The sequence below is a fragment of the Rissa tridactyla genome, chromosome 1 (genome assembly GCF_028500815.1).
Source record: "Rissa tridactyla isolate bRisTri1 chromosome 1, bRisTri1.patW.cur.20221130, whole genome shotgun sequence".
Taxonomy (NCBI): domain Eukaryota; kingdom Metazoa; phylum Chordata; class Aves; order Charadriiformes; family Laridae; genus Rissa; species Rissa tridactyla.
Genome location: NC_071466.1, coordinates 69,655,296 through 69,681,263, shown reverse-complemented (window position 1 = coordinate 69,681,263; position 25,968 = coordinate 69,655,296).

Genomic DNA, 25,968 nt, shown 5'->3' with positions numbered 1-25,968 from the left:
GTAACATTAGTGAGCATGTAAATAGTACATGCGTGTACATGCATGAAGTCAATAAACTACTGTTGAAGCAACTACTGTTCAACAGCAGCGGAAAACATCTCTCTTCTGGCAGCCTGCGCAGATGTCTTTAAGATCTTGTGCCTGGAGAGAAAGGTATGTGACCCAGTCCGGCCTTCTGTATCTTGGATTGTCTTTGAAAACATATTCACAGAAAGTTAAGCTTGGAAAGACAGAATGAGGGTCATGAGGTCACAGCTGGTGCACAGTAACACAGGCTGGACTGATAGATCTCACTTGTGCCACTCACTTCAGCGTCCATGCTGGCTGGTTTACCTTCATACTGACTTCTAGCTACGTAAGTACTGGCTAAATTTTTCCAAGGGTCTCCTTTGGATATTTTCTTTCTACAGCTTATGCAGGGTCTGAAGTGCCTCTCTTGTTTTTTATATCCTTCAAAGGCAGAAAGCAGTTCTCTTCTGTTAACGATCTGAAATCAAATTCTCCGGCTGCAATACACCCCTTTCTCTCTTTCCACCCACTCCCTTTGCAATGTTCTTGTGTTCTTCACCTTCCTGTTGCAACACTACCCAGATATTTTACTCTGTTAACCACAAAAACCAAGAGGCAAAATGAATTGCTTGCTGGACAAATATTATGCAAGTCTCTTCCAGAAGTTCACAGGATATCTGTACTTTGCTTGTGGTACAAGCTGGACAAACAAAAATTAAGTTGCTTTCCTAATGGCTATACCTATATTGCCATATTCACGTGAGGCTCAAGCTTGTAGTTAAGCCCAAATTCCCCCATTATCTTAGTGCTTTATATACCGGGCCATGTCATGACTCACATCTGGAGCAAGCCAGCTGCTCACCGGTTAGTCAAGTGCTCAGAGAGACAGGGATGTAGAGGACATCAACAGATTGTACGGATACAAGAGGCTTAAGCCATGGCAAACTCACACCAGCACTTCGGCGTACCTAATGAAGACCTTACAGGCAGGCAAAAAGGCTACGCAAAGAGCAGGGAGAGCAGCAGGAACAGTTGACAGTGGCCAGGACGTACTGCAGAGATGCCTCACTCTACACACCCACAGCAACAGCACAGCCTGGTCTGCAAAAAATAAACAGGTCTGTAAAATTATGAATAATTGAAGACTTGGTAAACTTTTTGGTGTCGTCCCCCCGCCCCCCCCGCCTCCGCTAATACCATCTTTACTTCTATAATGCATCCAGATGATCTTAATTTGTAATTTAGGAGCTACTTAATTACTGTAATTGTTAAGAAAAGTTAATTTAAATGCTTAGCAGAGTCAGTGACCCAACATGCTCTATGAACTGCTAAGGTTGGGCACAAAAGAATGTAATCTTAATGTGCTGGATTTCTTTCCTTCGGGCAAATACAGGGCCAAATGTTCAAAGCTGCTTCTTAAATTGCACATACAACATCTGAGGAGACTTCTGCCTACATGTAAGAAACCTGATTTGCATGCACAAATACATCATTTAATTTAAACATATCCACACATTATTTTGACACTAAGGGAGCATGCAAAATGATGATACCCAGGTAAACACTGCAGGCAATTTTCTATGCTTCTTTCACATGAATAAAAATATAAATAATGGACCATAATTTTTCCGAACTAGTCCTTCAGAGTACCCCGTGAAATGAGAATTCTGGGTTCTGCATCTACCTCTGCAGCTTGTGATCTGCTGGCTTGATGCTTTCCTTGCAGCAGCACTGTTAGGCTTAGTTAATGACTGGCGTATTTTGAGATTCTTGATGGAAAGCCATTCTAGGAATACTAGGAATATTAATCCTCTTTTAAATACAGTTACAAATCACTCCCAGCCTGTTCATTTTCTAGAGATCTTAGAAACATTATTTTCTTTTGGGCTTTTGGGTCTTCCTGCACATTTTTCTACCCTCTTGCTTTATGCCTAAAGCAGACATTTCCATCCCCTCCAGGGCACCACACTTCAAATTCTGTTCTCTAGGTAAGTAATAATAAGAAGAGTGCTCTGGCACTGGGAGACCACACTCAGCAATTTCAACCATCTTGCCAGTGCTTGGGAAGCCTAAAAAAGGGATGATTTGAATTCCGAGTGGGCAAGGTGTGGGCATGCAAGGCAGATTAGGAGAAAAACCTGGTGAGGAAACATTTGAGACCAAGGAGGGAGAGGGAAACTGGGAATGGGACCTGGGTAGCAAGACTGGGAATGGGAGCTGGGAAGAAAGGTGGAGACTGGATGAGATTTCAGTGGAGGGGACACAGGGGGGAAGCATGAGATGCAGGTACTCACTGTAGCGAGAGGTCGCAGGGGACTGGGGAGCTGTGTGGGTTTGGGAAGCAGTGCAGAGAGCTCTGCAGAGTGGTGAGGTGAAATAAGTCATTCAGACAATGACTGCAGCCAGCGCCAAAAGAGGGAGAACTGAGGTGGCACTGGGAACTGTAATGCTGGCCCAGCATCACTAACAAGTTCACAGCAGGATGGGTTTTGCTGTGTAGGTTTTGTCCATGCAGTACCAGAGGCAAAAGTGATGTCCTGAGACATAAAATAACCAGAAGTGCTAGTTTACAGTGCAAATGGTTTGAACCGTCCTTAACATCTCTATCAGTTATAATGTAGTACAACAAGCTGAAATGTAAACAGTCTGGATATAACTAGCAATGATTAATTAGTCATTCTCTCGGAAATGCCTCATCCAAGCAGCAGCAGCTGTACTCCCAGTAAATCCACAAAGATATCTACACTTCATTCCAAAAGCTGCATTTTCCATAAGGCTGCCTGAATTCCCCTCAGAAGCTCTAAACATCCTCCCCTCGCCTTGCAACGCAAATGCAGCAGGCACAGCTGCTCCAAGGAAATTCATGAACCGACAGAGGATTGCCCAAGAAAATGCACTCGGCGAAAGCAAGCCTGATGTGGACCAGCCATGGGGGCTTCCAGGGGGCTGGGTCAGGCCGCGTAGCTGTGAAGGTGCTCCCACAACCCAGGTCTGTGCCAGGCACTCGGAAGGGGGACAGCAGACCCTACAGTCCAGCAGTAAATCAGCTTCTGTGTGATAAGATTTTGACATGCAGGCATAGCCATCTTGAGCAGCAAGGAGACTTCTCCTGCCTGGGAAGTGGTTCATACCTGATGCTTCAGACACAGCATAAATAATTCAATATTATGGCATGAAATTTCCAAATACAAGATATTTTCATCAGTTTTCATTGACATCAGCTGGCCTCATCTTCAAACAGGCACAAAGGACAGCTAGCATCATCCATGTTTCTCTCCGCTCACCGATGGGTCAGTCTTTTCAGCTTCTGCACATTTCTCCTTGTTCTCATCATGTCTCGGCCACTATTCCCACAACATTTTTTTCAAGGTGAGGTTACCACAATCAGCAATTCTTAGTTTATTCCCTCACCACACAAAAGGTATAGACTGATAAATGGATGGTCCTGGGTTAAATCCCCGACCCACATAGGCTGATGATTAAAATTGTCTCGGGACCTACCCCAGCGACCAAAACACCTGGGTCCTTCAGCAGGCACTGGATCAAACTCCGCAGCTAAATAACCCCTCAGGAAAAAAATTAACTTGCTAAAACATAATGACATCTAGAGTCATTTTAGATCCCACCATGGCCCCTGCCTTCAGCTGCTGTTTCACGAGGGAGCAGACCTCTCTCACAAGTCTTGTGCCTTAACTACCAGCCCCATTCAAATGCCTCAGATATCAAGGGCATGTCAGGTGGCAGTAAGTACCTGTGGTTAGACAAAATAAACCCACTACCAATCTTTCTCGTTTTTTGACTTGTGTACTTAATATGAATTTAAATATACATAAATCTTGTACACTTGCAATTCCACAGTGAGTGCTGGAGGCAGTCTGGCCCACACATACAATATTAAGTCACTGTGGCCCATCTGTATTTGTAGAGAAGATGAAAACATTAGTCAGTGTGGACAGATTTTGTATCTAAAGGAATAGAGATATTTTACTGGTAAGTAGTTAAAAGTCAAGGCTCTGTGAAATACCTGCAAATTTGCAGTACTTTAAATTGGTCTTTTCATCATATGACATTAACTTCAGCTGTAAATGTGCTAGTCTGTTGTTAGATATGTTGCCCTTTTTTTGCTTAGTGTGATTTATTTATTCACTCTCCAGAGTCTAATTATATCTTCGCTATTATATAATAGGTTTGAACTCTTTCCCTGTAGACGTAACCTGCAAGATCTAGGGGCATAAAATTTAATCATCTTTGATAATTATATGATGGGACCCCTGAAAATTAAGTTAGAGCAGCTGCAAAACATGTGAAATAATGAGACTTATCTATATTATAGTCCTGATGAAATCTTGCGGAGACCTTACAATACACTTTATTGACCTTCTCTGGGGTACTATAATAATACATCCTATGTCAGATCTACATCACTGTAATTGAATTTTAGAGAATTTCTGTGATGACTTAAAAATTGAATCTGCTCCCCGGTGCCTTTTCTTTCAATACAATCTAAATCCTTTTTTCATTTCCCCTTTTAATTATGAAGGTGGGGAGACTAGGAGACGTGTTATCAGTCTTCCTTGGCCTAGAGCCCTTTGCTTATGCTAACATTTTCCCATCAGAGACCAAATATTGACTATGTTTTGTGCAGAATCGACTCAGGAAGTTTTCTACTATTTTACGTATGGCAGGCAAGAGACTGGCACCGACACACCCTTCATTTCAGCATTCAAGCTCTAGCGCTGCTCTACAGTATCCGATTGCCTGTCCCCAGCTGGACCGCAATGTGCCCTATGTACCTTGTTCCAGTGAGGAGACATTGATGGTCATCCTACCTGCTCAATGGCCAGCTGAGTGGGTTGGGCTCACGAGAGGATGGATCTGACTTCCACGACGAGGACAACTCTCTCCTGGCATGACTTAGCCCAGGTGCATCTCTATGAATTAACTTTAGACATACCAACTGCACTTGGAACATATCAAAGGTTTTGGGGCAGCCTGTAATATACCTTCAATTTTGGCCTCTATCCAAAGGCACGTCTTTGCTGACTTTGAAAAAGGTAGTAGTGATGTTTGAACCTGGTCTTGTTCTGCAAATGGTTGTTGTTGCACCTTGCTCTCTCTTCATCCCAGGGTACTTATTCATATATTTTGCTAATGACTACAGACACAAAGAAAATCAAAAGGAAGTAATGATACACTTTTTAGAAAGCCTGCTTCAGGAATCCAATTGGCTGGAGTTACTGTACTGTGAAAGATGCAGCCAAACCACTTTCTCTCTCCAAGCTAATAATGGCTTTCAATAACAGCAAGTGAGACAGTGCGTGTTAAGTACATGGTGTTTCCCCTGCTAGGACATCAAGTTAGCCAGCTTTCTCTGGACGGTGCTGGGAGATCCCGTCTTTCCTTGTGTCTCCAGCTATGCCGGATTTCTCCTTACAAGTGTATTTAAGAGAAAAAATTTTAGTGTGTTTATAAAACATCTTTTCCTGATATGAAGAAATTGTCTCAGTAGGGTATGGAGAAAATGCGTGTTACTCATTACCACTCTTCCATGCAGCAAAATCTTTCGAGGGCACAACCTTTCCCTCCTCCCCTCTGTGTGAAATCCTCCTCAAGGGACAGTGACACCGCCAGGGATGTGGCACTTCCCAGCAGAGCACACAATATTTACTTTCAAGTCTCTCCACTAAAATCAATTTACTTCTGGTATCGAATACAACGGACCTATATAAAGTCAAGCACAAGGAGTGCGGGTTCTTAATGTGGTAGGGTATTGGGCTTTGACTTGCACGGTTGTGTCCTGACACAGTCGTTCCACAGAGTCTATTTTGTACCTACCCGTGTCAAATCAATGTCCGATGGCCCTGTGAATTCCTGTATGTGCTCAGGAGCTGCCTGGCTGCAAGTGAGTATGCTCCCTTATCTCTCCTCTCTCATGAAAAGTGATAGAAATGTGTAATAAAACCTTTAAAACTGGATCAGGTTAAAATAATTCATAACCATGCTTAGGTGAAACAAGAGAGCCCTCCTCTTGCTGCCTCTCAGAGTTTTTCCTTTCTTCTGGAACTGTCAATACAGATAATAATACTAAAATCTGTCACTTTATGTAACTTTTGATAACGAGCCACAATGACAATGTTGCAGGGTGTGTGTGGGGGGAAGGATTTCTCAATTAAAAAAATCCTATCTTTGCACTCTTTTGGGTACTTCTCATCTTTCATAGGCTACTTTTGCCTCAGCTCTCCTCTTGACTTTTTTGCTGTTAAATGCAAAACATAAATGCATTTGTCACCTCTGCATTTGAGGGAAAAGATCCTGTAAACCTTCTGAGAACACAAGCTATTTTTGTAGCTGAGCAAAGTACGGTTATGTCTGGGCCAGAGCAGGAAACCGCACTTAGCAAAGAAAACTAGAAAGGGCATGGCAAGTTTATAGCAAACACAACAAATACAGGCCAAAATGCACAGGGTGTGCCATTGTAATTATAAACAATCTTTAAAGAAACCGTGTTTTCACTTCATTCTCATCCTGAACAGTTTGTGATAGCTGTAAGTATGCTACAGATGTAGCTATTGTAACTATAACCATATACACTGCGCCAATCTGTATGGCTTAAGTAAACGTTCAATGCATTTGATGAAACCAAGCCCTTGGAGTATCTGCTGGTTTTCCACACTGCAGAAGGCACATTTTTGCATGTTCCAGAACTGAAGCAAATATCTCATTCCATAAATACTTGAGTGAGCCTTAGACTGAAGTTTGCCCACAGGAGAACTGGCTTTGCCTCTGGTGCTAAAATGACTGATAAAGAGCTTGAAATAAATAAATCATTGATGAAGCTTGCATAATCAGTCTTCAAAGTAGAAGTCAAATTAAATAACTATTTGTAAACCAGTTCATTTTACTGTCTTATCACAAGCAAAGCAGAAATTTCAGCTCTATAATCTATTTTCTTGGCCTTTTAACTAAGACAAATCAAGGAAAGTTAATGTGTTAGATACCGGGATTCAGTAATCTGACTTTTGGTTTTGGTTGGTTTGGTTTTAATTGGTCTGATGCTTATAAATACTGAAAGGGTGGGTGTCAGGAGGATGGGGCCAGGCTCTTCTCAGTGGTGCCCAGCAACAGGACAAGAGGTAACGGGCACAAGCTGGAACACAGGAAATTCCATCTCAACACGAGGAAAAACTTCTTTACTTTGAGGGTGTCAGAGCACTGGAACAGGCTGCCCAGAGAGGTGGTGGAGTCTCCGTCTCTGGAGACATTCAAAACCCGCCTGGACGCGTTCCTGTGCAACCTGCTGTAGGTGACCCTGCTCTGGCAGGGGGGTTGGACTAGATGATCTCCAGAGGTCCCTTCCAATCCCTACCAATCTGTGATTCTGTGTGATTCTGTGATATTTTACAGAGGCTAAGGATTCTGGGGGTATAAAATATGCATTTTGTGCACTTCAAGGCTGCAATTTGTTAAGATGTAGACCTGAAAATGTAGTGGGTTTAGAAATTAAAAACTAGAGAATAATGTGTTCATGTGGTGTAAGGCTTGTTTTAGTACAAAGAAATAGGACTGCAGTGTTGGGTATGTGTTATGTTAACCAGTGACAAATTCTGTGGCACCTGCGCTGGGTGGTCTCTAGTAGCTCTCTGCCCTTACACACCATGCACAGTGCCTACAGAACGGGCAGAGATGTGGGGCAGGAGGGAAGGCAGGCTTTTTTTGGTTGAACCAGCTGCCCAAAGCCCCAAGCCAGGTCATTTTGGAGTTAGGAACTGTTCCGGGGTAGAATGGTGTGGATACATGCTGTGGATGCTGTGCCATCCCTCTGAACCTTGTCACCTGAGAAGCTGTCCTGTGTGTTAGGGTCAAACCAGCCACCCTTTCGAGCAGGACATGAGCTGTACGTCTCCTGCTGTCGCCAGGACACTTCCATGCACAAAAGCAATACAGAGAGGTGAACTGTGGCTGGTGCTCAGATGCAGCCTCTTCCCCAACTCTTTAGGACATTTCCAGTGGCCTTTCAGCTGTTTTTTTTTTTTTTTTTTTTACCAGAACACACCATAATGCTACAGTCCAGTAATGTGGTGTTTTTCCAGTTTCCTGGATGACATTTTTTGTGAAAACTGGTTCCATCAGTGCAGAGATGGGCTGAAACTGCTCTACCAAGTCCAATGCCCCAGCTGATGGGAAATCTGAATCTTCGTCTAGCTCTCAAACTCATAATTCATGCCATCACTCTTATTAACCAAATGAAATAAATAGAAGAGGTATGCTGGCAGAAGGTAGCAGTATTGTGTTACATCCTTCCATAATAAAGTGCAAGCCAGCTTGGTGGCCCATCTAAACATTTTCTGTGGCCCCAAGGAGGGAGCATCTGCTATCGCAAGGTTCGCTGGCGGCACACATGGACTGCCTGGGATGCACCATGTTTCTGGGCCATGCTGGAGTGCAGGATTTGGGGTCATACCACAGGCTTGCTACTTGTTTGTGGTCCCTTATCAGTATCTTTTTTAAGAAGGAAATGGGTTCATTGCCTTTTTTTTTCTATTTATTTTAGTGCAAGAGATGGCCATGGAAACACACAAGTCGTGTTCTTTAAGAGCATTTAAGTTGTTTTTGTGATGCTTGACTAAAATACTACCCAACGACCTATTTCTGTAAACATCGATAGCTTGACTTCAGTAGATTCTGTGCACAATGAAAAAAATCTCCAGGAGTAGGCCCTGAAGTACATTTTCTCCAGGTTAACATTTTTTTGCTTTAATAAATAGCTATATTACCTAGATTACTGCCTTTCAGCTCCTGCCTATGTTAAACCAGTCATAATAATGATTTTGCCTTTCATAATGATTTTCTCCCGAGCACGGTGTTATTAAAAGGCAGATGAAGTCCATTACAAGTCTCATTACATTTCCTGTAAAGCTAGCATTATATATCAGATATGGAGAGATAGAGAGCGATATAATTTGCTAAGGGTAGCCTCAGTAAGGGTTTGCTGGATCTGGCCCTTTCTCCAGAGACCTGCTCTGCCTGCACGGCAGTAGCCACACACTAGAGCTGACACTCAGAAGCCTGTTCCTTCTGTGATTAGATCTTTTTTTACCTTGTAATTTCTGCTCGTACAGTATTAATTGGAAAGGCATCCATTATGGATAATAAAGTGTAATTGGTTCTCTTAAATAAATCTTCATTGTCTCCTATAAATCTAGTAGATCCAAGTCTTCAGAAGCCATTAGTTTTTTAGAAAGAGGTCAATGTGTTTATTAATTTGGTCTGTGTGAGCCTGTAAATGATGAAATAGGAAACTAGATGTACAAATTCTACGCTCTTCAGATGATGTTGTCATTCTTCTCTTCTTGATGAACTCTAGGATTTTTACAGTAACAACTAAGTATGAAAAGGATAGTGGCAGGCTTTTGAACAGAAAAGTACAGAATTTTCCAGATTCTCATAAAAGGCATACCTTTCATCAAGATTTTTTTTTTAATTAACTTTATCAATAACTTTTAGTAATTAAGCTTTTTTATTACCTCATCCAGCCATTGAAAGATTTCTGGTTAAATTAAATAATCGTCTTGTCTGGATGTTAATTTAGTGTCCTTTACTAAATGAAATACCCAGCTATGGAAAAAAGGTGGACCATAATTTGAATACTAAAAAATGTATTAACGTCACTAATTCTAGTTCAGGAGATACTAAAGTCAGAATGGATTACTGAAAGAAATAACTTCACTGGAAAAAAAGACTTACTATAATTTAAATTGTAAAATATTCTTAATGTCACTAATTCTCCCTCAATTGCTTTTTGTGTAACAAGCCATTTATCATTAGGATCATTTCAGTCAGTTGTGGTGATAAATGGGTGCTGATTTAATGAATGGATAAAGCAAGGTTTCTAGTACTGGGTGTAAGAACAGCACTAAAACCTGTATGTGTATGTTCCTTTTGAGTTCTGGGGGAAAAAGTGGTGTCCTTTTTTTTCAGATGTTAGTTCCTTGAATGTCTGAAGTCTCCTGACAAACACAGGTCCCTCATGCAAACTCAGTCATTCTTTCAGCAGCAGCATACTCTGTGTCTGCACTTCTAGACGCTGGGTAATCCCACTGCAGGATATACTTTTATATATAAGGAGTAATCTGAGCACTGACTCCTATGTAAGAGGAGGTGGAGCAGTTAATTGTTTTCTAATTGTTTTCTTGTATCGTGTCAAGTGCGACAGGAATTTCTTTTTTTCTTTCTAAAAGCCGGGGTGGAAAGGGCATTGCAGTTTCCAGGCTCCAGTCCACGACAGCTGGGTGTGGGTTACTTCAGTCTAAAGCCTGTTGCTTTCGTGAGACTGCGGTCTCAGTAAGTGGCAGACACTAAGCACATCTCTGAAAGATGTGTGGCCTATTTCTCTTCTCTAAAAATAAAATTAAGGAGATCTGCACAAGCTCGTTTCCCCGAAGTTTGGCATCTGAAGGAGTCCTCTGAGTCTGAAGGGAGAGGGGCTTGTCAAGGCTCGGCTCTTAGGAGCGGTGACAGCTTTTTTGAACTACTCTGAGCTCTCAGGTTTGTTCTTCATCAAAGAGCTCCATGTCCCTCCTAGCCACTTCTCACAGCAAGAGCTGCAAAAAGAAAGGGAGAATTACTGTAGACAGAAGAGGTCTGTGATACATCGACACCTGCAAGAGGAGCTGTTGCTATTCTGCTGCTTCTTTGCACCATCCTTTAACCTAATATTATTCCCTTCTGGGTGTCCACTGATCATCTGTAAGGCACAAAGAGGAACTCCTTTCTATCGTCTGAACGCATAATTTGTCAGCAGCTGTTTCCTACACACACACTTTTCTCTGAGGGGGTGGGAGAGAGAGCACAGACAGGTGCTCCTGATGGCATAACGCTCTCAGGTGAGTCATTAGCGGGTACATTTACATCAGCATTTTAACCCAGACCAGGAATGTCACTTTGAAGTGGTGGTCCTGGTGGTCCCCACTCACTGCCGCGTGGATTGCGTCACAGCAAAGCTGCAGGGTGTGTGAATGGGATTGCCTGAAGGAGATTAAACCAGGTGTGTCTCAGCTGCACACCTAACGTGCCCCTGTGTGGTCCTGGGGATCAGACTAGCAGTTATCCCCCCCTAAATTGTATTGTGTCAACGACAAGTCCTCAGCACCAATGGTTTTGCTCTACAAATCCATGTTTATTGAATTTTTTACTTGGTAAGGCAGACATAGCATGTCCAGTTCACATACTGAGAGTTACGGCAGTTTGTGATCTGGGGTCAGAAAGGTGTTATTCTGCTGGACGGTTTGGCAGGGAGGGGAAGAGTGTGTCCCTCATTCACCGTACAGGCCATGATCTACCTTGATGCATCCATCAGATATCCTGTGACCATGGGAACTGGAAATGCTCTTAATTTCTCCTAATATTTCCTCTGCTGCATTAAAGGTATCACGATTGGTCTTTTGCTACAGGTCTCAAGCTTGTGGCAGGACATTTGTGCGTGGAGGGCGTAGGGGAAATGGCCCTTTGATCAAAGCCTCTGTTGCAGTCGATGGGGACTGGATTCAGTGACCCAGCAGATCCCCTCCAGCCCTGTGCTCCTCCTCCTCCACCTGTAGAAATGTCAGAGAGGAGTGGATGGAAATACCCTCGGAATCAGGGGTGTAGATTGAGAACTAAAGTCAGTGGAGGGTACTGGGCTCCCAATTAATTCGGTACCCTTTTTCACAAGCTTGTTCATATGGTGGTCTTCAGTTACCTTAGAAAGCAGACACTGCTGACTTAAACACTGATTTGGTGGCATTGGAAGGAAGCTGGTCTTCACGCACAGGCTGTGTCCATCTCCCAAGTGCTCTGGGCATTGACAAGGTTGGAGCTTGGCAATTTCCAGAGCAACTTCCATGGATTTTGTCTGAGAGTCTGTAAAAAATGTCACTCTGTCTCAGTCCTGCTGGGTTGCTACCCAAGGGAAAAAGCCTGTCTTCAGACTCACTATTTTCACCAGCACCATATGATCTATCAGAAAGAGACTTTTTTCCCCAGAAAAGATACTTCTGGAATTTAACTCCCCTGACTCAAAATGATGCCCAAAGCAAGCAGCATTTGCCGGCGTTATGAAATGGCTTTCTCACCCACACTTTTCAAATGTGGAAAAGAGAGTCCTGTCTCCATCAACTGTAATTACTTCATTTCTCTCTTGCTTCTACAAAAGCCTTATTCCCCCATCAAAGCACAGCTGTATTTTTACACAACAGGACAAAACACATTGATGAATCTTAAGTGACAACATAATGCAGCTAGAAACTTTCTAAGATCTATAGTTACCTGACTTTGGAGAAAATGCACTAATTCTCAAAAATTTATTTTTTCTGTGCTTTTGAAGGGTAGAAATTACAGTGTATTACAGATGTTCCTCAAAGCACTTCCAGCTATGAAGGTGCCAAACAGCTATGGGATGTCCCCATGAGCCCCTGGCAGTACCCAGCCATGCTCTGAGCATCCCTGGAGGTAACTGGTTCGCTCAGGGGCCCCCCATCCCACCCAGCCTGTCCTCGTGTGCAGCCCTGCTCAGAGCCTGCTGGCTCTGACAACAATTGGATTGGGATATATCCAGCCTGGTAGGCTCAATCTCTCTTTGCAAACCAGTCTTGCAGCTCGGGAAATTGAGAAAGGGCCATTTCCAGCCACTTTCTGGTGACTGGCAATCCAGGGATATTTTTACACCTTCCAGTTTCTTCCACAGCTTTTGCAGCGTGCATGTGTGGGTCTAGCCCTAAGATGCGGGTCTGTGGTGATGTCTTTGTAAAACTCTTGGTTTTGATCCAAGAGTTGCATATTGCCTGTTCTGCAGTGGGTTACTCTCCACTGTGACTACGAACCAGCTCCTCCCATCTAGAGCAGACCATCCCCTCCATTTACTTGTGTGGCAAACAGGTCTCTTAAATGCAGTGCAATGGCAGAACGTTGTCCTCTCCTTTCTATTAGCCTTTTTTTTTCTAATAGTGAAAAACCACCCTTGTTTCCTTAGCATTTCTCTGGGACATATTCCTTTGTAAAATCCGCATCTGTTTCCCTTGTATTCTCCACAGAGCTGTGGATGTTATAAACTTCGCAAATTCTACCACTTCATTATTTAGCTGGGTATTAACACAGAAACCACAGAAAATAAGACCAGACTAGAGGTGATCTAGTCCATCGCTCTGCCTGAGGCGGGATGACCTGTACTTCTGTCTTTCCTGGCAGTTATTTGTCTAACCTGTTCTTAAAGGAAGTTTTTAGCCTCCCGGGGAACTTGGTCCTCACCATGTGGGGGACTGCTAACAGGGGTATAACCCTGCCTGTATATAGCCCTGTGGTGTGCTGAAAAATGCACTCATTTCCCCTTCCTAAGAGCAACCAGCCCCTGAAACCCAGGTGTATGTAAGTCACCGGAGACATCACAGCTCTGTGTGCGATGTGACATGACAGAGCTGTGTCACCTGCTGGTTTTTGCACTGGTGGTTGCAACGTGTGTTTTCCTGGGATACGGCACATCTGAGCTCGCACACCCCCATTTGCCCCGTGCTTTGCACTGCGGCTTACTAATGTAAAATCGCTTTTGACAAAGTGATATCTCTAACCATGCCTCTACCTGTTTTGTTTGGGCTGTGGAAAGAGATCCCACCTGGGCTGTGCTGTGCTCTTCTCCTCCCTGGCAGATGCTCCTCTCCTTTTGTCTGCCATTTAAAAATCTTGGCAAATTTTGCTTTGGGGACTCAAATAATAAAGCTGCTTCAGTATCTCCCTGTGATGACAGTTCCGTTTTATGCAAGGTTTTAAAAAAACCTCACTTCTCTTTTTGTACAGGGTGGTTTACCCTAAAACCTTATTGATCTCTGAGAGCTCCTTTCAGCAAGTGACAGACAGCTCTTACAAGCCTGCAAAAGCCTCCTACTTGTTTTCTGAGGCAGAATGCAGCTCATTCTGATTAAAAAAAAAAATACTCGGGTGAATATATAATGCTTTTTTTCAGAATGTCTATTGCACTATTATCTTTACGTGCCACTTCATTAGTTATTATGAAAACATAGAAATAAGCACTGAAAATGTGCTTTTCTCTCAACCACAGGTACACCAACCTCTTGACACAGCTCTGTAGCACTATCGAGGTGGAGGGGACGATGTGCACCAAACCTCCTTGTGGATGGTTTCTACAGATCAGCCTATGGTTTGGTGCTCCTGGAGCAGATGCTACCACGGGACAGCCTCGGTGAGTTATTTTTGGAGCACGGGCTTGGGGTCTTAGTCTGAAGAGCCAGTGGTAGATGAGGGCAGCGGTAGATGAGGGCGTGCAGGTAGTCTGAAGGGTTAAGGGTGTGTTTAGGAGGGCAACGGAGAAATAGCTGACAGCAGGCGTAAATGTCTGTGTGTTTGTGTGTCTGTTCTGGGGGAAGTCTGTCCCAGAGCCAGGCAGCTGCTTCTGCCAGTACCAGGCAGGGTACCAGCTGCTCGCAGGGATATACAAGCACGCGGAATGATGGACCACCTCCTCCATAGCAGGGCATTTACTCAAGTTACTGAGCACATGTTGCAAAATACCCTGCTTTTTCACTATTGTGGGAACTGGTTGCATAGGTGTCCGCAGCGTCTTTGGCAGGGGTATGCTTCCAAAGGAGTGTTAGTGTTGCTTAAGCTGTTGATTCAGCCAAAGCAGATTGAACTGCTGCTGGCCTTAGTTCTCTTTGATTTTTCTTGGCACCCAGTTCCTCTTAATGCCTTTTCTCCATTACATTTTCGCTAAACAAGATAGTTAAAACCTCAAATCTATGTTCCTGTGGAAGCAGAGACCAATGTTTCCTTCAGATCTAAAGCTGACAGCTATCTGAAATGAAGATAGGTAACAGAAAGACCCAGATTGAGCCCCATTTGTCATAGAAAGCCCTTCCTGGAGCCACTAGACCTCATTCTTCCTTTGCCAGGAAGGAGTTCAGCTGTTTAGACCTCTTTTTCCAGGATACGTGGAAGCTGCTTTGCCAGAGTCCACCAAAAGGAACAGGGACTGACAACAGAGGTTTGTATTTCAGATACTTCTGAGGTATCGATGGTAGCCTCAGCCCACACCGTTATTCAACACTTCTCCACAGCTGAGCCTTCATATTCAGGTGCCTGCTTTGGGAAAAATGCCTCGCCGATGTGCCCGGTCAACACTTCAGAGATGTATACTGATTTCTGTTTGAGCATAAACAAGGCTGGAATAGCTGCATGCTTGACATATCTCCTTTTCATCTGTGCTTCTGCATGTCAGCAGCTCCTGAGATCTGTTTTACCCATCGCCTACGGCCTCCAGAGTCTGCAGTGGTGAAGGATGTGGCTGCCCCTTTGCATCTTCCTTCATGTGCCTGGAGATCATCAGCTTCTTAATATACCTGTATCTGGGCAGCGCGTCTTGAAGAGTCGCAGTCTTTAATGGGAAACTGTCCTTCTCCTGTCTGTTAGAGAGCTGAGGGGAAACTTTCATATTCCAAGCTCTGCATTTTAGCATATTATTAACATTTGTTCGCATATTGAAGTCAAAGTAAAAGCAGGAAGCTGTAAAGCCTTATCTCTTTTCCCAGCTCATTTTGTCAGAAATATTTAAGTAGTTTGGCCCATAGTGTTAATATTACAGGGCTTGGCTGATCCATTTGCATAAACGGGCAGCAGGAAGTGATTAAATCAGTCTCAGCCCCACTGTCACAGAGACCCATGTTACATTGTCTTTCCACTTCTTTGTTGCGTGACGTTTTGTAAAAAAGTATGTGACCGTGTTGCTTGTAGCAACCTGACTTTTGACCAAAGCACATAATTCTCCAGTTGCATTTATTAAATGCCATTACTTGCATACCTACTGTAAACTAGTGTATGGTTGTAAACACCCCTATTATGTTCTGCATTAGCCCAGCAGAGGTGAGTTCCCGGCTAGATTTTTTTGAGAAAACCGTTTATGATATGATTTTGCTGGGGGAAAGAAGATCTTTCCTCAAATTTATTGTTTTCTTGCACCAGCATTTCCTCTGTGTGCAGATTTTTACAACACGCAGTAGCACCGACAACATGCAAATGTGGTCTGGAAAGGCAACGTTGTAGAGTCTGTAATTTTATTGATTATGTTCAGTTTTAAATCATGGGGTGGAAAACCTAATGTGCAATACCCTGGACTATGTAATTTATGCTCTGCAAATGAGGTATAAATGCTGCTCTGCTGGGCCACATTAACGTTTTTTGCACAAGGGTGAATTATTACAGAAGGGGTAAGACAGTATGAACTGGCCTTCCAGTTATAAGCTATTATAATTTGGCTTCTCAGATGGGAAATAAAAAGGAGAAAATTAACATAGTAGAAAGAAACCCTTTTTTTTTTTTTTTTTGTAAATAGAATGCTGGGTACATAGTGAGCATTTCTGCAAATGAAAGAAAATGTGCCTTGATTGTATTCAAGACCTTTTTGTGTTTTTCTTCTGTAAGTGATCTAGCAAATAAGTGCTCTGATTTTAATGCTCATGAGGAAGGTAAATCCCAGAGAAGCGTATGAAGAGTGCTGATTTGTGAAGGGGCACTCATACAGAAAACCCAACACGAATGATCGCTCTTCTCTATCCAGAAAACATTACGGCCTCCATGTAAACATCACACGAAAGAAAATCACCTTGAATGCTGGGCACTGGATGCTTGATTAATTACTTTATTAGAGGCAATGCATTTTTTACATAATTTCTCCAGTAAATATTTCCAACTAAACAGAAACAGAATTTTTAAGGTTTTGCTATTAGTGCCTTTGTGAGTATAATGCACTGACATATATATATATATAAACCCCTTCAAATGTATTCTGGATTGTTTAATGGTAAAAAAAATATTAATATTTCAACTTGGGGAGTCACTTAAAGTTTAATAGTGACATCTAAATGGCTCTCAAAACTAATGTGAAGTTATGAAAATAGGCACAGGGCACGTGAACAGCAGTGGAAGATTTTATCGTCCATTTTGCTGAATCCTGCAAACCTCAGGATCTTGCAATTGCGTTTCCTGTAGAAGCAAAAGCTAAAGATACAAAATCTCAAGTACTTCCTAACCTAATTTCTCTACGTAGAGATGGATGTGCACCCCTCCTACTTATTGAGGACAGATATTATTTGGAGCTGCCATCGCAAAGCACCTCCTCCTCTGACAGCTCTCCACAAGGCAAGAAGCGGAGGCCGCTCCAAAACTTCCCTTCAGGATTATCTTTGGCTCCTTGCCCTCCGCAAAACGTGTGGGCAGCATTTCACTACAGCTGTGGGTGATTTCCTATTCAGGGTTTAAGTGCAAATTAGGGGGTAGCTATTGATCCACAGCGTCTTGCGTTTCATTGGTCTTTACTAGGAAAAAAACCTCCTTTTTTCATGTTATTGAGATCTTTCAAGTCAGCTGAATTAACTATTTCCGTGAGAGAAACTGCCCTTTCACCATGTGATTCATTTCCTCTGCTATTTGACGGAGCTTGTTGACTTTTATAACCTCATTTACAAAAGCAGGCAGCGGTCACAACTTTCAGTTGACCTCAGCAAGAGCTTCTAAGTGTTAAGCTTTTCTGAAAAAAAAATTAAAAATCAGATAATTAGAGTACAGTATGAGGACGGTTTATGTCTTGCCACCAGATTTTGCATGCAAAGAGAGGTGTCAAGCTGGGCTATCATATTAGGCTGAGTTATCATATTCATTATTTCTGAGTAGATTGTTTGCTTCTCTGCTTTAAAGAGCCAATCAGCCTGTTAAATTTTGTATGCATCCAGAGAAGCCAATAATTAGCGAAATATAAGTAAATAAGTAATTTTCTAACAAGACTGCATTTAGAAAAAGTATTTCTTCAGAAAACTTGGCAAACTATAAAGAGGATTTTTTTTCTTTCCTTCTTTCCTCTCCTCCTAGTTCCACCTGGTGTTTCTGCATGGTATTGTTTTACTTCAATGTTAAATAATTCACGAGTTCTATCTCTGGTGCTACATACTTATGGGCCTCCCCTCCAACTAGTTTTCTCTGAATATTTCAGACTGATTTCTTCAGCTCACACTGCTAGAAAATACAAGTTAGTCTGTAGAAGCACCTAACATAGGGAACATAGCATAAAAGATCAGGATTGGGGCAGGAGATTCCCCAGGAAGGAGAATGGTGATGTGAACTGAAAACATCATGGCATTTCTTAAATTGGGTATTTCCAAGCTGATGGAAGACAGGATGCCATTTATGCTATTTTCTTTTATCTCACGTGCTGCATTAAATAACAAGGCAGCACTTCTTTATATAGTGAATTTTGTCATTTCCACCTTTCTAATATTTGCCTATTGAAAACGTGCTGGAACTGTTATTACCAGGCACTTACAGAATACAAGTACTACAGTTTTTCTAGAGATGAGTCATTTCTGAATTTTAAAGATAAATATATACAGGAGAAGGATAAAAAGCACAGGAAGAAGCTAAATTCCACATGTTTCCTATTCATCTTTGCAGGCACTGGGGAAGTAATTATGCCAAATGATGGTAGGGAAGAGCTATAGCTGCAGTGAGCGAAATCTTGAAAGCTCTTCTGTAGGGCATGTTTCTCTATGTGCCTTTGGAGACCTGGCTGGCTCCTCCTCTTCCTCGATGTGACACTGAAGTCGAGAAACCACAAAACTGGCTTTGGTCACATCAAGTCAGGCACTGGGGTGGGGGTGGGGGAGGGAGAGAAGAAAATACTAAGCCATGCCTACTGTCTTTCCAAGAAAGAAGTGCTGCACAAATCATTTTAGCCCCGGATTGGAGGCTGACCGATACTCATTCTAGAAATTAAGTCCTTACAAGATGTCCAAATGCCGCCTACAAATGGAACATCAAAAGACATCTTCCTATGTAACAGACCACGCTATAATCCTGGCAAGCGTGCCCTTATTAGAGCAGAACTCACCTCTTTATTTATTATTCATGAATACATTATAGTGTCTTCAGAAATATATTCTGCAGCAGGTAATCTAGCATGGGAAAACAAAAAATGTGTATGTCTAATTATAAGAGACATTGTAAAGATCCTGTAGCAGTGTACTTCCTTAGCGCTGGCAAAGGACTGCATTATAGATTAAAACAACACAAATATATTACAGTTTGTATAGTGTTTCACTTTTATTGGATGTATGTTGCTAAGAAACAAAATTGAAACGTCTCTTTTGAACCTGAAGCCTCTTGGGAGTGTGCTATTGCATATGAAGCAAATGTTTTTCACTTTAGGAAGGATTAAATTGTAGACCAGGAGAAGCAGGGAGGGTTCATTAGTAGTGCATGTTTTCCAATCTACTGTCAATGAACCCAACTATTATGGTCGTAAAAGCTATGTAAGGAGCTTCAGCTTGTTCTTGGATGAAGTGTTGACAGCTGCTTGTTTGAATATTAATAAAGTCTATTGAGTTATTCGCTGCCTGTATTGTCTGTAGCTTGAAACTGGGAAGACTTCTCTGTGTATTGCATCTTTGTGTTTCCAAGTACATGCCTGTCTGCAGAGATGGTACCCGTTTTGCTCCTAGAGATGGTATGCCTCATTACAGAGAAAATTACAACCTTGTGCTCTATTAAACATTTATTTTGGCAGCATTGTTGGTTGCTGCTTTCCCTCTTTGATTTAAAGAAGTCAATGCTGATTGAAAGAACACGTGTTCTCTCTTACATATGGTAATTAATCCTCATTCTTCCAAACTTTTACAAATAAAAGTCAAAGTTATTCCTGAACCACATGCAAGAAAATAAAAGTTAATTCTCCTTTAAAAAAAAACCCAAACAACCACAACATATTTTTAAGTCAAAAGCATGATACAGAAATGAAGAATTTTACAGTGCACAGTATTTTTTCATGTTTTAGCTGCAGATGGCTTGCTAACTTGATGATGCTTTGATTAACTTGATGGTGCAGCAGCAGTTTCAGCTGGTTGGGTGTCCCAGTTAAGGTTTGAGGAAAACACTGATAACACGATGGTTCAGGCCCTGCTGGGGAGGGGAGACCTGGAGTTTTCCCTTGCAGACGTGAGAACCAGCTACCCGGGCACTGCCACTACCCTGGGGACATGAACACAACTGCTGTGCCTATACAGTACTGGGCAGATATCACAGAATCACAGAACGGTCGGGGTTGAAAGAAACCTCTAGAGATCATCTAATCCAACCCCCCTGCCAAAGCAAGTTCACCTAGAGCAGGTTGGACAGGAATGTATCCAGGCGGGTTTTGAATATCTGCAGAAACGGAGACTCCACCACCTCTCTGGGCAGCCTGTGCCAGTGCTCTGCCACCCTCAAAGTAAAGAAGTTTTTCCTCATGTTGAGATGGAATTTCCTGTGTTCCAGCTTGTGCCCGTTACCTCTTGTCCTGTTGCCGGGCACCACTGGGAAGAGCCTGGCCCCATCCTCTTGACACCCGCCCTTTAAGTATTTATAAGCATTGACAAGATCCGCCCCTCCGTTTTCTCTTCTCCAGCCTAAAAAGACTCAGATCCCTCAGCCTTTCTTCATAAGAGAGGTGTTCTAGTCCCCTAATCATCTTGGTAGCTCTCTGCTGCACCCTCTCCAGCAGCTCCCTGTCCTTCTTGAACCGGGGAGCCCAGAACTGGACACAGTACTCCAGATGTGGCCTCACCAAGGCAGAGTAGAGGGGGAGGATGACCTCCCTCGACCTGCTGGCCACACTCTTGTTTGATGCACCCCAGGATGCCATTGGCCTTTTTGGCCACAAGGACGCATTGCTGGCTCATGGTCAACCTGTTGTCCACCACCATATGAGCAAGATGGACCTCTGGAAAAAAAAAACAGGGCTCCAGGCAAATCAGTTTTCTTGTCTGGCTGCTCTAAGTTGAGTAATTGAGTAATCCTGACTAAAACTGGAAATATTAACCAACCCCAGCTGAACACAGTCCAGTCTCTATGAGAGCACACAAATATGAGAAATTCAGTTGTCAAGTGTAAGTTTAGTGGTAACTGGGCCTTTAAAAACAATTACAACACAAGAAGATTAAACAGCTAATTTTAAACTCTTAAAAGCCTCGCAATTAGAAACATATAGATTAACCATAGCAGTCTCTTCTTCTTCCCTGCAAGGGATTTCTCTAAAACAACTGGACGGGCGTTTCGTTAGTGGTAGGATAGTGATGAAATAGTCTCCTCATGGTTGTGACAAGAAAATCGTAATGGAGGAATAACTACGATGCCATACCTGGGCCTCTGCAAGCGGGGTGGCCTTCTTGCAACCGCGCAGCTTTGACGGCTGAGGCGTGTTCTCCCCGCTGCTGCCGTGTATCCGCAGTCTCCTCTCAGTGAGGTACCGCAAGAAGAGACTTTGCCAGATATCCTCAAAGATGCTGTTGATCTTACATGTGAATTAGCGGGAAGAAATCAACAAACTGGTCAAAAGTATTTTGATATATGGGGTAAATGAATTCATCGCTAACAGAAATATCTTCCTTTCAATTTTTTAAGAAAGATCTGTGTGGACGAGACAATTTAATCGAATTTATGGTCTCCAAAGAAGAGAAAAGAAATAGAATGTATTTTTTATCATCTTATGAAACTGTAACTGACTCCTAGAGAGGTTGAGGAACTAATGGATGTCACTATAGTCAGGACCTGAAAAAGTCCCTCAGGATGAGAATAATATTCCTCTTCAGCCTTTGATGCCATCCAGACAATTTTCACCAAGATTAAAAGCTCCTTGCATCATTTATGCCAAATTTACTGCAAAGAAGGTAATCTCCTTTCCAGGTGGGTTAAATGTACAGTGAGAGCTGCACAACAGGCAACACCTGGCTTGCCTACACCCACAAAAACCCAAACTATGAAGAATGTGATAAAACTTGTTAAAAAGCTGCAGTGGTTTGATAGGCTGCCGTACTGAGACTGGCAATGGACACCGTGTATTCTCAGAGGAAGTACCATTTTAATTCACAAGTTCATTGAAACAAAACCATAATATATCACAGTCATTTTCCTAATATAGAGTGCTTTGACATTTATCATTTGGTTTTATGGTCAAAATGCTTTGCTTTTTTTTTTTTTTTCCAGGGCTATTTTTTGTCTGGATGAATTTCATGAAGACACACTGATTACACAGGCAAGCTGCAAGGGAGGGAGCAGAAGAGCCAGCCAGGGCTGCTGGGGAAGATAAGGCAGGGCAGCTGCAGAGCTCGCCTGAACACCTGCTGCCATTCCACTGCGCTGTTAAACACACACTGACCCGTGGCCAACGTGACCAGCGTGCATGTAAGGAGACAGCGGAGGTATATGGATGTCCTTCTTCCTTTCTTGACTTCAGTGTTGTGGTTAAACACAAAGCGAGCAAAGATTTCCTTGTCAGCGTTACAATACTGTCAAGATAAATTTTAGGAATATGTACTCCTTAACCAGTCTCTTAAGTTGGCGTTGAAAAAAATCCAGAGTGCAACTGAATGCATTTTCTATGACTATTTTATATGGGGGATCTCAGATACGCTCTCCAGACCTTGATGGAAGGGTAGGCTGTCACGCATACGTTGCCAGGACAGGTATTGTACAGCCAATGTACTTTGAGGGAGGTGGTCCTACTGTAGCTTCCGAAAGGATTTTCAGCCACTGATTCTGTACAATCTGTCTTTTGACAGGCAACAGAGAGGTCACCCTCTCCATGTTTAAGAAAAGCTTTTCTACAGAGCTATTGCTAGGCTTCTACGTTGGAGGGGGATGTATATGCACAAGTCCAAGTAGATGATGTCAGTTGCTCTTCCCTTATCCACCAACACTGTAGTGCCATCATAGGAGGCCACCAAATTTGTCAGGCATGATTTTCCCTTAGTGAAGCCATATTGGCTGTCACCAATCACCTCCTTATTTTCCACGTGCCTTAGCATGGCTTCCAGGAGGATCTGCTCCATGATCTTGCCAGGCACAGAGGTGAGACTGACCGGCCTGTAGTTCCCCAGGTCTTCCTGTTTTCCTTTTTTAAAAATGGGGGTTATGTTTCCCCTTTTCCAGTCCTTGGGAACTTCATGACTGCCATTACTTCTCAAATATGATGGATAGTGGCTTGGCAACTTCATCTGACAGTTCTCTCAGGACCTGTGGATGAATCTCATCAGGTCCCATGGACCTGTGCACCTTCAGGTTCCTTAGATGGTCTTGAACCTGGTCTTCTCCTACAGTGGGTGGTTCATTATTCTCAAGGTCCCTGCCTTTGCCCTCTGCAACTTGGGTGTTGTGGCTAGAGCACTTGCCAGTGAAGACTGAGGCAAAAAAGTCATTGAGTACCTCAGCCTCATCCATGTCCTGGGTGACCAGGTCTCCTGTTTCCTTTCGGAGAGGGCCCACATTTTCCCTGGTCCTCTTTTTGTCACCGACATACCTATAAAAGCCTTTCTTGTTGCTTTTGATGTCCCCAGACAGATTTAACTCTATCTTGGCTTTAGCTTTCCTAACCTGATCTCTGGCTGCTCAAGCAATTTCTCTGTTTTCTTCCCTGGCTACCTGTCCTTGCTTCCACCCTCTGTAGGCTTTCTTTTTCTGTTTGAGATTGTCCAGGAGCTCCTTGTTCATCCATGCATGCCCAACTTCCTCTTTGTTTAGGTCCAACAAAAGGAAGAAAAGACAGAGCTGACAAGTTCCCCTCCTTCTCTCTGCTTAGTATTAATATCATTCACTTCAGAAGTCCAAGAGTGCCTTAATTTTTTGAACCTAAATGTAAATAAAGCAAGTAATGTAAGCATAACTGAATGATCATTTAAACATACAGAGAAAATGCAATAGTAAAAACTGACTGCTGTGCATTCCACCGCAAGTTTAATTACATTGACTCATTCTAAAATAATAATGCCCACCATTCTTATAATGCTTTACAAGTTTGGGAAGAATCATACGAATAAGAGCTACTTCTTGTTATTTAGTAGGCAAATGTTCCCTAGCTGTGCAAACTGAGTAGTTATTGTGCTGTAGACCCTTACGAGCAAAGCAAGCATACAAGCAAGGATTCAGAAAAATTTCTATATAATCAATTCCTATTTTGGTAGCAAAAGAGTTAGCCATTTTCAAGGGGAGCATACAAATATATGAAGGCAAAGCTGAAGGTGTAATGTGCACGTACTGTCCCCAGAAATTGCCTTTGAAACCAACATAGATACAGCCACAGACAGCAAAACCCATCAGTCTCCTGTTCCGAACTGAATAGCAAGAAAGATCATGCAGGAAAAGAGCAAGGAAAGCAGAACAGGCTTTTAAAAATTCTTTTTAATTGAGACAGTAGGCGATACCTAGTATGTTATTATAATTTAAAGACAACTACAAATGAAGTCTTGGACTGCTTCAATATGACTCTACTCCCCTGCAACAGAATTTTGCCTTTTTGAGTCTCTTTTTGTCTCCAGGTACTCTTCAAAGTTAATGCGTCAAGAAGGATTTGTTTCATCCGCCACGGGAGTGAAGGCTTCCACAGCCTGAAACAGAGGAGTTGCTTATCAGCTGTCTCCTCAAACACACTCACCAACCAAGGGACGTGTGGCAAAACGTGCAGCTCCATCCCTGCGTGTAAAACAGCACCTCTGCTCAAGAACCGTGTTAATCACATTACTTAATTAGTTCACAAATAATCACTTTATGCTTATAATCTGAAGCTAGATGTTTTGGCAGCTGAGACAGGGAAATTAATAGAATCCACATTTCTTTAAAGTAAACTAAAACCTGTTACATCTTCTGTATCTCTTTCCATTCCTTTCTATGTGCTTTATCTCAGGCTTCTGAGCGTTTCATCTTTTTCTTATTTCCAAACTTAATAATCTGAGCATTTAATTTCTTAATATTTAATGTAGTATTTCCCATGGTCTCTTTGGCAAGGAGAGAAAGTATGCGTGATGATTTTTTTTTTCCCTTTCATTTCCTTCAGGCCTGGCCTAACTCTCCTTTAAACCCAGGCACAGGGAAGCGCACAAACACACACTAAACTTTTAAGCATGAAAACGCTTCTTTTGACATCAAAGGCTCTTCAAACACTTAGGAGGTGTTTTTTCTAGTTGGAGCCCAACTCATAAGTCTCTCCCTCTTCCTTTTCATAGGAGTGTGCTATTACTTGTCTCTAGTCCCTTGTGTAACTTTTATATAAATCTTCCCCTCTTTTAATCTTTTCCTCCCTTCCTTTTTCCTCACTTCTTTTTCTTCTCAGTTTTCCTTCTCCCTATCCTTGTCACGTTCCCCATTTCCTCCATCCTCCCCCATGTCCTCTGGGATGGTTTGAGAGCTCCCTCACCTCCTCCCCCTCGCAGGGGTCTAGTGTAGCTTTGCTCCAGTTTTAGCTTCTGCTCCTCCGTGATGGCAACCAGCTCGTGTTCAGGTGGGTGCTTTACAGGTGGATTACAACAGACTTTCCTTTTACACGTGTCAGTAGCTTCTTTTATTGAATAGCAAATGGTTTGCACATCTGCACCTTTTTAAAGCTGCCCCAATGTCAAGGGACCCTCTCATCATCTTTGGATGCTGGCTCTCCAGTGTTTTTCCGGATTTGGGCATGTATAACTGGGCAGCTCTGGGAGACCTGGTGACAGGTTGGTTTGGCTGCAAGCCCTGGAGTGACTAGGAGAAAGGGTGGATGAAAAGTGCCCTTCTAGTCACCAGAGGTACTCTGGATTTACACTGGTGTGTAACAGAGCACTTTTGGCTTTTATATTTTGACAGTGATATTTAAGTTCTTACCTTTGAAGGAAGGAATCTGAGGTGCTGAAACAATTATGCATTTCATTACAGATTTTCCAGTATTTCCCTCTCCTTGCTGTAGCTATGCTTTTTATCCTTAAAGGTTCTCCATTACTCCCTTTTCTTAAATTAACAGTTTTACTCCAGAGAAAGACCGAGTCCTTGATGCTGTATTTCACATTTCTCCAGGCACCAGTATTATTTATAGCTTAAAATTGTTGAGTTTGGAATTTCTTTCAGCAAGGACGTAGGTTAGATTACTGGACA